At 40.8% G+C, this 17,243-nt stretch overlaps 1 protein-coding gene across 1 annotated transcript in view; it reads left to right on the top strand.

The window, feature by feature from the left end:
• LOC131924426 (protein transport protein Sec23A) overlaps positions 1-14,808 on the top strand; it is a 72,919-nt gene extending 58,111 nt beyond the window's left edge. Inside the window, exon 21 of the mRNA XM_059279707.1 lies at positions 14,557-14,808. The gene's annotated coding sequence lies outside the window, so the exon portion shown is untranslated. The remainder of the gene's footprint in view (positions 1-14,556) is intronic.
• Positions 14,809-17,243: the final 2,435 nt, after the last annotated feature.

Raw genomic sequence — 17,243 nt, 5'->3', positions numbered from 1 at the left:
ATTACACTTGGTTTTCCTTCCTTCCTTCTTTCCTTCCTTCTTTCCTTCCTTCCTTCCTCCCTCCCTCCCTCCCTCCCTCCCTCCCTCCCTCCCTCCCTCCCTCCCTCCCTTCTTTCATTTATTTATGGCTTTTTCGACACAGGCCTTCTCTCTGTAGCCCTGGCTGTCTTAGAACTCATTCTGTAAACCAGGGTGGCCTCCAGCTCACAGAAATCTGCCTGCCTCTACCTCTTGAGTGCTATGTATTTCTAGCTGGCCTTGAACTCGTGATCCTCCTGCCTCATTCTTTTGAGGCAGGGATTACAGGCATTTGTCACATCTATAAGTATGTAGTTTTTCAGTTATTTTAAAAATAATGTTGAGAATTCAGATTTATTCATCTTTCTAGTGTTCTTAGAACTAAAAAAATGTATATATAGTTTTTTTTCTGTGTATGAGTGTGGTCTGCATGCATGTTCTGTGCACCACGTTTGTGTCTGGTACCCTTGGAGATCAGAAGAGGATGTCAGATTACTGGAAACTGGAGTTATGGATGCTTATGGGTGCTGGGAACTGAACCAGATCTTCTGAAAGAGCAACACATGCCTTTAACTTGTAAGCCATCTTTCCAGCCCATTTTGGGAATTATTTTCATCTTTCATGTCTGCAGTATGCCTGTGTGTGTTCTTGTTCTCAGTGGTGTTCTGTATGACTCATATGTCCTTTTTATGTTAGTATGCTTTCTTTGATTTTACCATTTCCCCTAACAGCATATATTAGCAGTAGGATAGTGATTGCTCTGTTCTATATAATGCTTTATGTCACTTTGTATCATTAATACAACCACACCAGCTTGCTTTCTGTTGAACTGATATTGTCTTTTATTTACTTCTGAACATTTCATATCATTCTGCCTTGATCATGATGCTTTTAGAGGCCCTGGATAACAGATTAAAAACAATCTACTCTGATTATCTTGACTACTTTTTATCTTTTGTACCTGTTTTAACCATCTAATTATTAAAGTTCAATTCATTTTTCCTCTTTCTCTGTCTTTACATCTTTACTTCTATATCATTTCTCCCTCAACAACTGGTAATAATTTTAATATGTGATTATTAACCTTTACGCCAATTTGACTGTTTAATCACACAGGAGACACCCTCGGGTATGTCCATAAGGTTGTTTTCAGAGAAGACTGACTCTGAGGCAAGGTCCACCTGAATGCAGGAAAAGAGAAAGATGCCATTCCCTTCTGTCTGCTCTCTGATCTGCCCAGAAGGGAGCAGCCTCATTCCTGCAGCCAAAGGCGGGGAACAGCTCCCACCAAACCCTCCTCACCACAAGGGGCCGCTTCACCAAAATGAGAGCCAGAGTCAGTCCTTCCTTCCTTAAGCTGCTTTTTGTCAGGTTTCTGGTCACAACAAGGAGAAAAGAAGCTAGTGTAAACATACACTAGAGGAAGGGATGACCCAAACCTGGACCCCCAACTTCCAAACTAGTAGGGGAAAGCAGGGGATAAATGTGATTTTATCAAAATGAAGAAAGAATAGCAAAGGAAAAATGTGGTCAGTAAACAACAACAAAAAACAGGCTAATTAATACTTTTTAGTGTGTTTTATGAAAATGCAAAAGGTAACGTTTAGTCTGTCACAGTGGTGAGTTAATGGCATTATAGGTACTCTTAACTCAGTTTCTTGCAAATGGCACAAGACCATTGATGGCAGCATAGCCATCTTCCACAGAACTTACCCAGGTTTGTTCCTCTGGCCTTGTTCACTGTTGAAGAGCACCTTTGTCAATTTCAAGGGTGTTTTTTTTTTTTTTCTTTTTCTTTTTCCTTCAATTAAACCAAGTTGCTGAGTGCTGTGGGCAGCTTATACATTTAGACCAGTAAACAATATATTGGGTAGGATTTAAATATTGTGTACTCAAGTGAGCTTTGACCAGGATTTTTACAGGGCAATCTTTAAATCTGTTTTACAAAACCAGCACATTCCTAAAGGCTATGACTGTCGTCGACCTATGAAGCCACCTGACACTTTATGATATTATCATTTAAGGAATTTAGGGCAGCCAGTTGAGTTGTTGACTAGCGGGAAAAAATGTTTGAGTCAGTCCACCAGAGAGACACACTTCCCACAGAACAGGCCAGCCTTTTCCTAACTGCAGTGACTTGGATATTTTGGCAGAGAAGGGAACTTTGTTAAGCCTGGTGTTATGGATTTGTTCCTTTAGGAAGTTGGCCTGATGTACTGGGGAAGCCATTGTTTTCTTTTTTGGCTTTTTTGAGACCATGTCTCTCCATCTAGCCCTGGCTGTCCTGGAACTCGATATATAGACCAGAGATCCTCCTGCCTCTGCCTTGTGAGTTTTGGGATTAAATGCTGCATGGCCTTAAAAAAAGGAAGAAAGTTTTATGTATATGAATCCACACTATGTGAGTGCCTGGGAGTTGGATGGTTGTGAGCTACCATGTGTGTGTGGATGCAGGGAATTGAATTCAGGACCTCTGCAAGAGCCATAAGTATTCTTAACCAACTCCCTGGCCACACTGGGAATGCATCCACACACTTCTCCTATTTGGGCCATTAACCTGTTCTGTGGACCACACTGTGTGTTTCAAAAATCCACAAAATCACTTGTCATAGGGATTAGAATCTATTCTTAAGAATAACAAATCTGGAGATTAATTATGAATAAAGATCTCTCAGAAGTCGCACATCTAAAAACTCCCCAAAAGAGATCATATTTCACCTTGTGTAGTGGCTTAGGTTTCTTTCTTCAAGGCGATTTAAAAGTAACTTAATCTCCAGAGGTTTAAAAATTAATCTTTGTTAAATCTTCATGAGATGCTGATAGTTAAATGTTTGGAAACATTTGTGAAGAGGTAAAATTCAAAAGAAACAAGAGCATTCCACTCAGTGCTGCTTAAGCTTGAACTTGCACAGAAACACTGCGTGTGTGATTGTGAGTGTGTGTGTGTGTGTGTGTGTGTGTGTGTGTGTGTGTGTGGTGAGAAAATACTGCCATACATTCTGTCAAGAGTTTTTGGTTTTAACAGCTCCAAGGAGATATCAGCGCTGCCACCGTTGGAATCTAATGTTGTGGTGATATATTGTATACTCTAATAAAATTTGACTGAAGATCAGAGAATAGAACAAGCCATTAGATTAAACATAGATTCCATGCAGTGGTGGCACACACCTTTAATCCTATCACGTGGGAGGTAGAGATTCAATTTTCAGGGTTAAAAAAACCATATCAGGTGGCAATGCAGCTTAGATGTTAGAGTGTTTGCTAGTGTACATACTTCTGGTTCTAGTCCCCAGCACTACATGAACTGGGTTGGTGGGGAGCCTATAACCTCAGCACTAGGGCAGTGGAGAGAAGAAGATTAGGAGTTCAAGGCCAGCCTTAGCTGGGGTCTCTGCAAATACCAGGGCCAGCACAGTAACAATCCATGTGAGTGAGGCAAGAGAAGAATCTAGTTCAACATGACTCAGTAGCCAATGTTAGTTCAAACTTCTAGAGTATGACACTGGGCAGTTTGTTTTAGGCATATTTAAATATAGTACATTTGGAAAAAGATTCCTGGTGTAACAATCCTTTGTGCACAAGGATGTACAATTACATGGAAACTCTTCTCAAAGTATATGTTAGTTCTTCCATGAAGATGGGTTCTAAATATAGGCTACACATGGTGTAGTTGGAGTTATCTCCAGTTCCACTTGGGCCTGCTGCTGCTCAGACCCAAGTAAACACACAGAGACTTATATTACTTATAAACTGTATGGCCATGGCAGGCTTCTTGCTATCTAATTCTTATATCTTAAATTAACCCATTTCTATTCATCTATAAGTTGCCATGTGGCTTGTGGCTTACTGGTACTTTACATCTTGCTTTTCATGGTGGCAGCAGCTGGCAGCATCTCCTGACTCAGCCTTCCACTTCCCAGAATCCTCTTCTCTGCTTGTCCCGCCTATACTATACTTCCTGCCTGGCTACTGGCCAATCAGCATTTTATTTATCAACCAAATCAGAGCAACACATTCACAGATACAGAGCCGTATCCACAGCAACATGTTATCTTAAGGACCTCGGGGAAAATCTTGGTCTTGGTCATACAGATAGCACAGAGGTCATCTAGACTATTGGTCATCTTTGGTCCTGTGTGGGGGAGCCTGCTGGCCATACAGATAGTCCAATGATCACCTAGTCTACCTCCATTTCCAGCCTTCTGGGTGGAAAACTGTGTGTTTAACATTCTTGTTTTCTCTACATATTATCTGTGAGCACAAGAATCTTTGTGTTCCCAACACTTAGCTACATAGAGTTGGAGGGTAACTTTGGGATACAGAAGACTCTATTTCAGACAAAAAGTATTAATTAAGGCAGGAAAGAAATGGAAAATTAATGAAAACTTTAAGAATGCCTAGTGGGGTTGGAGAGATGGTTCAACTGATGAGAGGGAGCTGCTCTCCTAGAGGACCCTTTTTTCCAGCAGCATAGCTGTCAGTTAGCTCCAGCTAAAAGGAATCAAGAGCCCTCTTTTGGCCTCTGTGAGCACTACACACAGTTTGTGCACTGTGTAGCTTAAATATTCACATACATAAAACAAAAAACAAACCATTAAAAAAGAGAACTTTGTAATTAAAATATAACTTGAAAACTAGAAATTACTTTTTAAGTGTTAATTTAAATTTAAAGTTTATATTTATTATTTATGCAGCCTATAAGTTATCTTGCTGTGGTCTTTTTGAAAATAATAATGAATTATTGCTTTCATCCTTTAGGGTTAAATTCTCACAGTATCAGCTTTCTAATTAAGAAACACTCTTTCCTAGATAAGAACATCTGCATTTAGTTTGATTTCTTATTTTGAAAGCTTAATTGGATTATGATTTTATATGTACATTTTGATTTTAAGAACATGCATAACAACTTTTCTCATTTAACTATTATAATACCAATTTTATTTGATATTCCAGGATTCTCTTGTTTTATTGGTTTTGAGACATTTTACTACTATTTAGCATTAATGTGATTAAAAAGAGATAGCAGTGAAAGAGATAAATCTTTTGGAAATAGATTTTAAATATCTCTTCTGTGTAAAGATTAGCAGTGTTGAAAAGAATCAGTCCAGCAGATAGTCTAACACTGGAAATTGAGAGATTAGCAGTGAAAAGATTTCCTGTTGACAGTAGTGGAAGCTCTAATGCTACGTGAATGATGGCTTTAGGTCCACTGTCCTTCTGGAGGATGAAGTGTGGATGGGGTAAGGAATGATGTGCTTTAGAACAGTCAGTGACTCACTCAACGAGGGAACATGTGCCACAGGGCATTTCAGCAGTTGTACAAACACCATAGAGCACATTTACACACTTAGATAGTATAGGCCAGTCACATAATGCAGCCACTTGATGCAGCCAAGAGATGGGGTAAACCTGAGTTGTAAGATGCTTTACAGCAACCGTTTTTATTTTATTTAAAAAATAATTGGAAAGGAATATATGGTAAAATATGACAAAAAAATCTAATACAACAAAGGGCTAGGGATGAAGCTTAGTGGTTGAGTACTTGCCTACCCTACACAAGGTCCAGGTGTCAATCTTCAGCACTGGGGGAAAAATGTTGATATAGTAAGTACATGTGGGAGCCCACAGAGGTTTTGTAGTGAGATCTTAGCTTGCTTTACCCAGCAGGGCTGCATAAAGGGATGGATTGACCATGTGTGTGGTGGCCAGGTATCTGGAAGGGTCTGCACTTGGCTGTGCTAGGGGGAGGTCTTTTGCTCCACCCCTTGGCATTCCTATAAAAAGCCCTTTAGAAGAGACAGAAGGGGCCAGTGGATAAGGATCCAGGCCTTCCTGAGGCTATCCTGTGTTTCTATCTGTCTTGCTCTCTCCTCTATATTTCTAAGTTTCTTATCCCTCACTCCTCAATAGTACCCTGGGGGAAAATGTGGGGGCAGGCCCCTCCCCCAAATGGTGCCTGAACAGGAACCCAGGGACTTGGCAAAAGGGGTGTCAGGGGATGTCTCAAGTGTAAGGCATGCTGATAAGGAATTGATAAAGGCGCCAGAATTTTATTCTTGGTAGTCAAGTTAGGCGATGGAATGCCAAAGTTGAAAAGTGAGGCTGCAGCATATATTTCTCTCTCTCTAGGTCTCTCTCTCTCTCTCTCTCTCTCAATTTCTGTCTATAAAAATTAAGGAAAAAACTATAAAGTAGAATATAGAACTATAGTGTAGGAAGAAGTTTAGAGTAAGGTAGAATGTAGAAATATTGGGTTAGGAATATAATTTAAGAAAACATTTAGGATAAGATAAGCAATAAGACAGAGAAACTTTGTCCTTGATTTTCCAACTATGGGCCTATGAACACAAAATCCTGGGGAAGAATCAAAAAAAAATCTATCAAAGATGAGAAAAAACAGGCAGAAAGAGATTCCTATGGAAATTTTTGGCCAGGAGACAGCTTAGAATCAAGCCCTGAGAGGCAGAGGAAATAATTTTCCCTGAGGCAGATGCAGGTGAAATAAAACTTTTCACTCTACTGAGGCTGCCACTGTATAAAAACATTGTATCATCAAAATTAGTCTCTTTGGCCATAAAGTCAAAAGTTTAGAGAACAGAAGTTTTGGGGGAAACTTAATAAGTTTTCTCTCAAAAACTGAAAGCTTTCTTGGGAAAAACTTAGTAAAATTTCTCTCTAAAAAACTAAAAGCTTTTCAGACCTTTTCTTTCTCAGATTTTTTTTCTCTTTCTGTAAGGGCAAAAAATTTAACTCGCCTGGAAATAACATCTATCAGTATGGGAAAATCACCTGTAATTGCTCTAAGAAAAAACAGAACCCCTCTTGGTATATGGCAAATCCACTTTCCTAGTCCTGTCTCTCCTTCCAGCCAATACAGTATTAGAACAACAGCAGCCAGAATCCCCTGTGGCCAGAGGCTATACCCAAGAGAGTGCAGGCAGAGAGCCCAGTGGGGCAGCTTCCTCCCTTTCAACAGGTGGTGTGGGACCTGAGGAGGGTCTGCTGCTATGGAGGAAGCACTGGAGGCATTGAAATTCTCCCTGCAATGAGGGAGGCAGGGCTTGAGTTCCCAAAAATCTCTCTGAAAAGACTTTTATTTTAAGTACTTTCATTGTCCTGGAAAGGCAGGGGAGCAAGCCCCAAGGGGTTTTTGCTTCTGGAACCAAATCAAGTGGGCAGATAGATGTGGCCCACTCTGGGAAGAGTGTCAGGTGAAGGAAATAGACCTATCAATGCCAGCTCAGGGAGAACAGAAATCTCCCATGGTAAAAGAGCAAAATCTTGACTCAAAAACCTTCCATGGTAAAAGCAAAAGTACAAAAACAAACCATGTAAATGGAAATAGGAGTGTGGTATACCCTAAAGGCAGTATGGGAAATGTAGTTCAAAAAGCACCTTGGGAAATGTAGTAATAGCATGATGCTATAGAGAAAGGCAGTCTGGGAAATGTAGTTTATCAGCTCAAAATGGCAACACTGCCCCAAAACTCAAAGTGTGGTTTCTTTTCAAAGCAATGTTAGAAAGCTTAGTCTTACCTCCTGAGAACTAAGAACAAATGAACAGCTTGCCTCTAAGGAGATAATTAAAATGCTAATACCGTTTGTCAGCAAGCTGCTTTGTAATCTTTTAGAAAACAGGGGAAATGGTCCTTACACTGGGGAATTGCTTCAGGTGTGAATAAAACTTACAGGATTGAGTTGTGCTTAAGATACAAGAGGGAAACATTGGCATCACTAAAAGAACTCATGGTAATCTTAAAAAGCAGCTTTAAAAAATTAAGAAGGGGGAAAATTGTACCCTTAGTCACCAAATGAAGCTTGATGGCTACCCACAGGAGTCTCATATCAGAACTCACCATGAACTCTGAACTTAGAAATAAAGCAGTGTTTAGTTTACTTATAATTTTTACTATGATAATTTATGATTTGTGTACTCTCTATCTTGTTGAAAGAAAATGAGTTAGTTCTGTTTAGGATTCTTTCTAATGTAAATTAGTTCTGTTAAGAGATTCTTTCTAGATGGCTGTAAAATAGTTCTATAGAGTTTCCTCTTGAATATAAGTTTGGTAAATAGTTTTTCTAAGAAATATTTTCTAGATATGTGCTAAAGTTTGTGGAATAGAGTTTCCTTATGAATGTAAGTTTGTAAAATAGTTCTATAGAGTTTCCTTTTGAATATAAGCTTGTAAGAAGTATAAATAAGTATATGTTGAATGTGAGTTTGTGAAAAGTGTAAATGTTGAATGTAAGTCTAAATGTTTAATGTAAGTTTGTAAAAAGTGTAAATATGTACAGTGATAATAGTTCAGAGATCTCTTCTAGATGTTTGCTAAGGTTTATAAAGTAGTCCTATAGAATGTAAGTTTGTAAAAAGTGTAAATATATATAGTAAATAGTCATGCTAATATTCATACTAGAATTATGTTGATATTAATGAACCAGAGTTTGGTGAAGTTTAGGGAATCTTTAAGTTTGATGCAATTTATTTGATACAGTTTGCATCAAGAGTTTATTGATTTAAAAAAGGGCTTTGCATAGCTAAGGTTGTTATAGACATCTTAAAACCCATTCCAAAAAGAACCTTCCATCTTGGTCATCCTTTACTCCTTTACTGGGGTGTGTGGCAGCCTAGGGATTGTGGGGTTGTTCAAACTACTTGCAAGCTCCTGAGTCAGCCTAGGGATTGTGGGGTTGTTCAAACTACTTGCAAGCTCCTGCCAGAGTCTGGTGGTCAGAGATGGGCAACTTTCTTCTTGATAGCTTCTAACCTAATCCAGAGTATGTTTGAAGATATGGAAAGCATATCTTCATGATGAGTAACAGAAGAATAATTAAGGAGGATGACCAAAACAGACCCAGTTTATCTGAGGGGCCTGAGGGGCTCTTCAAAAAATTAAGAAGAGGGACTTGTGGGAGCCCACAGAGGTTTCCTAGTGAGATCTGAGCTTGTTTTACCCAGCAGGGCTGCCTAAGGGAATGGATTGACCATGTGCATGGTGACCAGGTATTTGGAAGGGTCTGTACTTGGCTGTGCTAGGGGGAGGTTTTTTGCTTCTCTCCTGGCATTCCTTTAAAAAGCCTTTTAGAGAGACAGAAGGGGCCAGTGGATAAGGATCCAATCCTTCCTGAGGCTATCCTGTGTTTTTATCTGTCTCTTTCTCCCCTGTATATTTCTATCTAAATCTCTTATCCCTAACTCCTCAATAGTACCCTGGGGGAAGAAGGTGGGGGTGGGTCTCCCACAATGCGGTCCCCACCTTTTGTGCTGTTCGGGATAGATTTAGGGGGTTTGACCTTGTTGGAGGAAGTATGTCACTGGAGGCGGGCTTTGAGAGTTTAAAGACTTGTGCTGTTTCCGGTTGCTGTCTCTGATCTGTGCTTGCAGCTCCAGATGGGAGCTTCCAGCTTCCTGTTCCTGCCACTCTACCTGCTTCCATGCTGTCCCTGCCGCCATGGTCTCCAACCCTCTGGAACCATAAGCCAAAATAAATCTTTCTTTCAGAAGTTGCTTTGGTCTTGGTGTTTTATCACAGTAACAGAAAAGTAGCTGAAAAACCAACCTGTACAGCCAAGGCTCTGCCCACTGAGCCATCTTACCAGCTCTCTAGTTGCTTTTGTCAGTTCATCAGAGCAACAGAAAAACAACAACAAAAACTATGACAAAGGAGATATCGAAAAGACAAACCTACCGTAGAGTTTCTGAAATTGAAACTGGGAGATAATTTAGTTGTTTTCCAGCTTGCAGTTCTGTGACATTGGATATGGTTTTATTGCACAGTGTTGAGCAGTGTGAATACAATAGAACTTCAGAGGCTAATTTTCTTTCTGTAACAAATGCCTTAAATATGTACATAACTCTCATTTCAAAAATACTGCTGCTAGGAATTTATCCAATGGCAAAAGTGTAGACCGGAGAGAAAGGTATATGTATACACTTGAATATTTGTTGCATCCAAGTTGCATCTAACCTGTGTTCCACAGGTTGCATAAAGTTACAAGTAGACAAAGATAGTTATAAATGTGGCCCAAAACAAAATCATAAACTTTTTAAAAATTGAGTTTTTATTTTAACTTGATTGTGAAGTTCTCCACAGTATGAACTTTGTAGATGGCAGTGTCATGTTGCAGTTTCAAAAGGTTGGACATGTTTTGTCATACTTTTCTATTGCTGTGATAAAATACCTGGACAAAAGCAATTGAAGGCAGAAAGGGCTGTTTTTAGCTCACACACGGTTCAAGAGTACACTCCAGCGTGGTGGAGAAGTCACGGCAGCAGGGGCTTGAGATGGCTGCATCGCACTCAGAGTGAGGAAACAGAACAACAGATATACCCTCCTGTGCAACTGCATTTCTTTACGTGGCCAGGATCCCACCCAGGGAATAGCACCACCCCTAATGGGTAGACCTTCCCAGTTCAGTTCATGTAATCCAAATAACCCTTCACAGGCTAGCCCAGTGGCCTGTCTCTCAGGTGATTCTAGATTCTATCAAGTGGACAATTAACACTAGTTATCACAGTTTCACTCCTTGTCAACTTGACACTTAAACATACCAATTTTAAACCATAACATTCCACCTCTTGTCCCTGATAAGTTTTGAATCTCTGCTTCTTGGGTTCCCACCATTGCTGATATAATAAGCCAATCAAGCCAAATTAATAAATCCAGATTTAATGAACAGAGCAAAGCAATCCTGGGTGACCCTTGGGAAGGCAGGGGAAGAATTATGTAACAAATATGGCTACCAGGTTTTAAGTAACCTGTAGGCATGGTCTTGAGCAGCCCCAGGGAGGGGCTGGTTTTTGGCAGGTTTCCTCAGGGCAGGGGGAGTCTGGAATGGGAAGGCAGCTCTAGGAGAGGGGCTGCTGTTTGGCGGGGTTTGAGGGGGTGGGTTTGAGGGGACAGGTTCTGGGGAGTGAGAGAGGTGGGGCTTCCACCTAATAGTCCCCATAAGACATGACCATATTATAAAGTAAAATTCATTCAGTGCAAGTTTAAAAGTCCCCATAAACTTCTAACATTTTAAAAGTCTGAAGTTGGAGTAGTAAGATGGCTCAGTGGGTAATGGTACCTGATGCCAAGTTCAGTGACCTGGGTTTGATCCCTGTGTCCCACATGGTAGAAGAAGAAAATCAACTGCAAATTATTCTCTGACCTCCACGTGAACATTGAGGTATATGTATGTTGTCCACATATACGCATACACACATGCTCACAAAATGAATAAAAATCTAAAGTCTTTTAACTGTGAGTTCCTATAAAATAAAAAAATAAGCAACACACTTCCAACATATGACGTCAGAGTAAACATTCTTCTTCTAAAAGGAAGATTCAGAGCACAGCAAGGAGTGCTCAGATCAAAGCAAGACTGAACTCCAGCATGGCCACACTGTGGTCTGCAACTGTGTCCACATAGAGGCCCTGCTTTCTAGGGCTCATGATGGAACGGGTTGGGCTCCAAAAGGCTTAAGTAGCCCCATCTCTCCAGCTTAGCTATTTGCAATACAAACAGCCCCTCTCTTGGGCCAGCTCCACTGTCTATGCCTGCAGCTCTCCTTGTGGGCATCCCATGGTCCTGGCATCTGCAACATCTTTAGGTCTTCACTGAAGTTTAGGCTTCATCTTTACAGCTTTACACAATGGCCTCTTAAGGCCTTCTCACAGGGACTTCAACTAGCTTGGCCTCAGCTGCTTTCTGAAATTTCTGAATTTCTGAAATTGTGGAGCAAGACTCCACGAACCCCTTCAATCTCGTATCTTCCATGCCTCCAAGACAATATCGTGTGGACAACACTGCCAAGCTCTGCTACCGGTTCAGGGTGGAGTGTGGCCCTCTTGCACCACAGTTGTGTGGACTTCTGTGTCCTGATCCTCGGGAAACATGCTCCTATGAAGTTGATTTAGAGCAGCAGGGAACCCTCTCTGCTGCTTTCTTAGTTCAAGTTTTCTTCTGTCACAAAGATTTGCATAAGTTAGAGCCATTTGTGGGTGGGGTCTTGCACCTTTCCTGTTGTCTCAGTGCAGAGCTCCAGGTTTCTCTTTAATGGAGCTCATCTTTTCAGCAATTACAGCCGCTCTGTTGCCTGTACTCTTCATAGCTGAAACTTTAACCTTGCTCTCACACCTCTTTTCTGCTGAATAAGTTAGTCCATTATCTAAGACAGATTATGGGCCAAAAAACTACATAAATGGCCCCAAGTCCCATCCTTAATAGAGTTCTTGTTTCCTGTGAAACTTCATTAGCCAGGCCTTCATAATCCACATTTCTCTCAAATTCTCAAGATCTTACCAAAATGGTCAATTAAACTGTGTTTACAGCATTCAAAGGCTTTTATATTTTAAGTTCCAAACTCTTCCATATTCCAGACACAAAACAGTTTCAATGGCCTAACAACCACTGTCTTAGTCACTGTTCTGCTGCTGTGAAGAAACACCATGACCACAGCAACTCCTAAAAGGGAAAGCATTTCATTGGAACTTGCTTGCAGTCTCAGAGGTTTAGTCCATTTTCAACATAGGGAGAAGCATGGTGATGTGCAGGCAGACATCGTGCTAGAGAGATAGCTGAGAGTTCTTCACTGGGATCTGCAGTCAGCAGGAAAGGGAAGACACTGGGCCTACCTTGAGCATTTGAAACCCCAAAGATCACCTCTAGTTGTAGTGGGTAGCTATTCCAGCTTTGACCTCGAAGTACTGCCCCTAGGTGGCAGCAAGTAACTGCCACACCTGCCTATGACCTCCCCCTGGGGCATGGCCGAGCCGAGACCCTTTAAGACCTGAGATGCATATGTGCTTGCTCTCTTGGCTCTTTGTGATCCTGGATGCTGGACTGGAGACCAGGTCAGAGTTCTCCAGAGAACCATGCTGGACTACACCTCATCTCTCCTAGATCCTGTAACGACCCTTTATTGGTTGTAAGTTACCCCTGAAATAAACCTCTTTTAATTACCAGATAAACTACGTGAAATTGCTTTGTTAATTGCCACTATATCTGGTGCCCAGCGTGAGGCCATGGTACCTAAGAACATTACTCAATGATCAGCTTTGGACTGAAAACTCTTCAGGACAGTTCTAAGAGATTCTAGCCAGAATTTCAGACAATCTTATCCATTTCTGAGACTGGCTTCAGACTCTATGGCTAGCCCTATTGAGACCTAACAATCTAAAGCTTTCTTATAGGACCCTACAGAAATACCATCGCCCCCTAAACAGCAGGAAGTAATTACAAGAAGACAACGCCCCTCTCCCAAATATTTCATTTTTCTCAGGGTTATGGATGGATGTTTGTAGGGTTGGGGGTGGAACAATAAAATTTGGACTCAGTATTCTTTTTTTAGAAAAGAAAAAGGGGAATGGATAGGTATAGGATATTAAGGTAGATTATTGTATTTACTAGTAAACTAATCCAGTAAAATATCAGCCTTAGCTAATTTGTAATATGGATTCTTTTATTTTGATACAAATACAAAACTATATTTGTTGTATTGTACACATATTCCTACTCCTGTTTGAAATATTTTGTATATTGATACAAGTGTAAAATTATATTTGTCATACTGTATGTATGTTCTATCTCTGTTTAGGATATTTTGTCATACTGTATGTATGTTCTACCTCTGTTTAGGATATTTTGTATATTGATACATATTTAGGATTATTTGCATATTGCATATTGCATATTGCACTATATATACATTCCTACCTCTGTTTAAACTATTTTGCCACAATTTTGAGGTCATTGTCCTTATACGGTACAACTGCTTATAGACTGTTTGTCTTGTTAATGTGAAGCTTTAGTCCTTAAATTATTTTAGTAGAGAAGACTTACTGAGCTATAGTCACTCATGCTTGCCATAGTTAGGTTCTCCAGACTTACAGAAACATATGTCAGATGGATAGGTAATCTTCAAACACTTCATAGACTTAGAGAATATGGCATTTAAATGTTTTGATAACTTAGAATTCTGTTGATGTGAGACACGATTGCTCCTGGCAGCACTAGTCTGATCCCGAGAGAATGTTGGGCTTCTGAGCCAATCTGAATGCACCAACAATACTGAGAAACTTTAGGTGACTGTCCAGGCTGCCAGCTGTCTCTGTCTACTCTTGCAAGATTTCTGAAAGGTGCTTGCGTCCTTCTTCTGTTTCTCAGGTATTATTGTTTTCCTTTTCAGGTCTTTGATGGAATTGAAGACTAACAGTTATTGTTACAATCTTCTTGTATCTTAGCTAGAACATATTAAGTATTAGATTCAGGTTCTTCAGGATAGGACACCTTTTGGAATGATCTCTGTAATGTGCCATTTACCTATGCTCCAGACTTCTCTGGATTTTAGTATGTGTCTCTTGTTTGATGTTGTTCTTGTTGGTTGTAGTTCCATCTTGTCTAGGTCATTATCCCTTATTTCTCCTGGACAATATTTGATAATCATTCCTATTGTATATAGTTTTGTATTAGGTTAGAATTTTCTTATTTAGATGAAAGGGGGAGATGTAGTGGGTAGCTATTCCAGCTTTGACTTTGAAGTATTGCCCCATAGGTGGCAGCAAGTAATTGCCACACCTGCCTATGACCTGCCTCTGGGGCATGGCCAACATGAGACCCCTTAAGACTTGAGATGCATATGCTTGTTCTCTTGGCTCTTTGTGATCCTGGATGCTGGATTGGAGACCAAGTCAGAGTTCTCCAGAGAACCATGCTGGACTACACCTCATCTCTCCTAGATCCTGTAACGACCCTTTATTGGTTGTAAGTTACCCCTGAAATAAACCTCTTTTAATTACCAGATAAACTATGTGGAATTGCCTCATTAATTGCTGCTCTATCCAGTGACAAAGTTCCCCTAACAAGGCCACACTTCCTAATTCTTGTCAAGTATCTCCATTCCCTAATGACCAAGCATTCAAATATATATGAGCCTATGGGGGGCCATTCCTATTCAAACCACTACAACCACATAGTCAGGTTTATCACAGTAACAGCCCTATTTCTTGGTACCAATTCCTGACTTGGTTTCTTTTCCTGTTGGTATGTTAAAATACAATGATGAAAGCAATTGAAGGGAGGAAGGGGTTATTTATAATCATACTTCAAGGATACAATACATCATGGTGGGGAAGCCAGGGCAGCAGGAGCTTGAAATGCCAGGTCACATTGTATCCATAGTCCCGAAATAGAGAACAATGAATGTAGAAGCCATCTCCCAGGTGATTTAAGATTTGACAACTTGACAATTAACACTAACCATCACACACCTATAAGGAAAAATGAAAAGAAGTACAGATTTGCTATAGTTATATGATAGTTGGACTATAATGCAGACATTACAAATGTGATACACGTATGTGTGTGCATGTATATACTCAGCCATCTGGGTAGAGGTGTTAGTAAAGACAGCAGCAGGATAGAGATGGCATACGCAAATGGGTTTGAGTGAGGTTCAACACAGAAATGGTTTATTTGTAGCACATAGGCAAAAATATATGGAAACCACAAGAAATGTTATAGAATCTAGAGATTTTAAGGGTGTGGAAATAGAATGTTCTAGGCCTTCCTGAAGAGGCAAGAGGAATTAGACATGCAGAGTTATATCATTTGACAGGTCTTGGGACTTTCCTAAGAAATGATTGGTTATCTTGGCTCCTCTCTTTTCTTTTGTCTGTTTTCTCATTCTCCAAGGCCAGCCAGAAGCCAGATTGTAAAGAGATCCTTTGGTGCATTCTATATAGATCTGTTTCCTAATGCACACAGTAGGGCCGCGAGGATTGGGAGCAGAACTAGTATGATAAACAGAAACTCCTGCAAATGTCTGTCCACATGCTGACAGAGGAAGTCTCAGTTGTCAGTCAGCTCCCACTACTGTGACAAAACAAGCGAGACAAGCAGCTGTTAGGGGAGGAGAGATTTGTTCTGGTCACGGTTTTAGTCTGTTGCTGCCCAACTCCATTTCCTTTGGGTCTGTGGTGAGTCAGAACCCCATGGTAGGGAGTTTGTGGTAGGAAAATGCTGTTCACCCACTGTCAGTCAGGAAGGGGTGAGGGAGGAGTCCCCAGATTGTCTTCAGGGGCATCCTCCCAGTGCTCTGACTTGCTTTTACTAGACCTGCCTCCTAGAGATGCCCCCACTTCCCAGTGGCACCACGGGCTGGGGGACATTCCAGCAGTAGACACTGGGCTTATGAGTGAATGTTCTTCCCCATTGTATTTCCCAGTTTTTGGAAAATAAACATACATGACATATATATGTGTATTTTTGAGACAGTCTCATTATATAGGGACTGGAACTTACTATATAGACCAGTCTGGCCTGAAACTGATGGAAATCATTCTGCCTCTGCTTCCTGAGTGCTTGGATTAAAAGCTATGCTACCGAAACCAGCCATGACTACTTCTTCCTCCTCCTCTTCATTTTTTGAGAGAGGATCTCACTTTGAAGCCCTGACTGGCCTGGAACTCCCTATGTATTCTAGACTGGCCTCAGACAGAGCTCCACATCTTCTACCTCATGAGTGCTGGGTATGGTAGTTTGAATTCAATAGCTCCCATAAGCTCATAAGAAATGGAACTATTAAGAAGTGTGGCTTTGTTGGAGTAGGTATGGCCTTGTTGGAGGTAGTATGTCACTGTTGGGGGTGGGATGGGCTTTGAGGTCTCCTATGCTCAAGCTACACCCAGTGTTACACCATTTCCTGTTGCCTTTTGATCAAGATGTAGCCAGCACCATGTCTGCCTGCATGCTGCCATGCTCCCCGCCATGATGATAATGGACAGAACCTCTGAAACTGTAAGTGAGCCACCCCATTTAAATGTTTTCCTTATAAGAGTTGCCGTGATCATGGTGTCTCTTCACAGCAATAGAAACCCTAACTAAGACACTGGGATTAAAGATGTACACCACTATGCCTGACCTTATTTTTTAAATTAAAATTATATTCATGTAAATAGGTTACATCAAATTACCTGAAAATTGTGAATTCATGTTGCCAAATTTTAATTGTCTTATACAACCAAATGTGCCCTTTAAACTTTAACCCTCTTTACTGTATCCCTAGGGAGTTACTTGGATGGCTCAGACAGCAGAGTCATCTGCCCCACAAGCATGAGTTTCAATCCCCAGAGCCTGAAGTGGTAGTGTGCATCCTAGGGCTCCCATGGTAAGATAGGAGGTGGGCACAGGAGAGTCCCTGGAAGCCTGTGGGTCAGCTAGCCTGGCACATGCAGTAGTAAA

Source organism: Peromyscus eremicus, chromosome 14 (assembly GCF_949786415.1).
Source record: "Peromyscus eremicus chromosome 14, PerEre_H2_v1, whole genome shotgun sequence".
NCBI classification, from domain to species: Eukaryota; Metazoa; Chordata; class Mammalia; order Rodentia; family Cricetidae; genus Peromyscus; species Peromyscus eremicus.
Note: the sequence above shows the minus strand (reverse complement) of the source record. Positions and strands in the feature narration are given on the sequence as shown.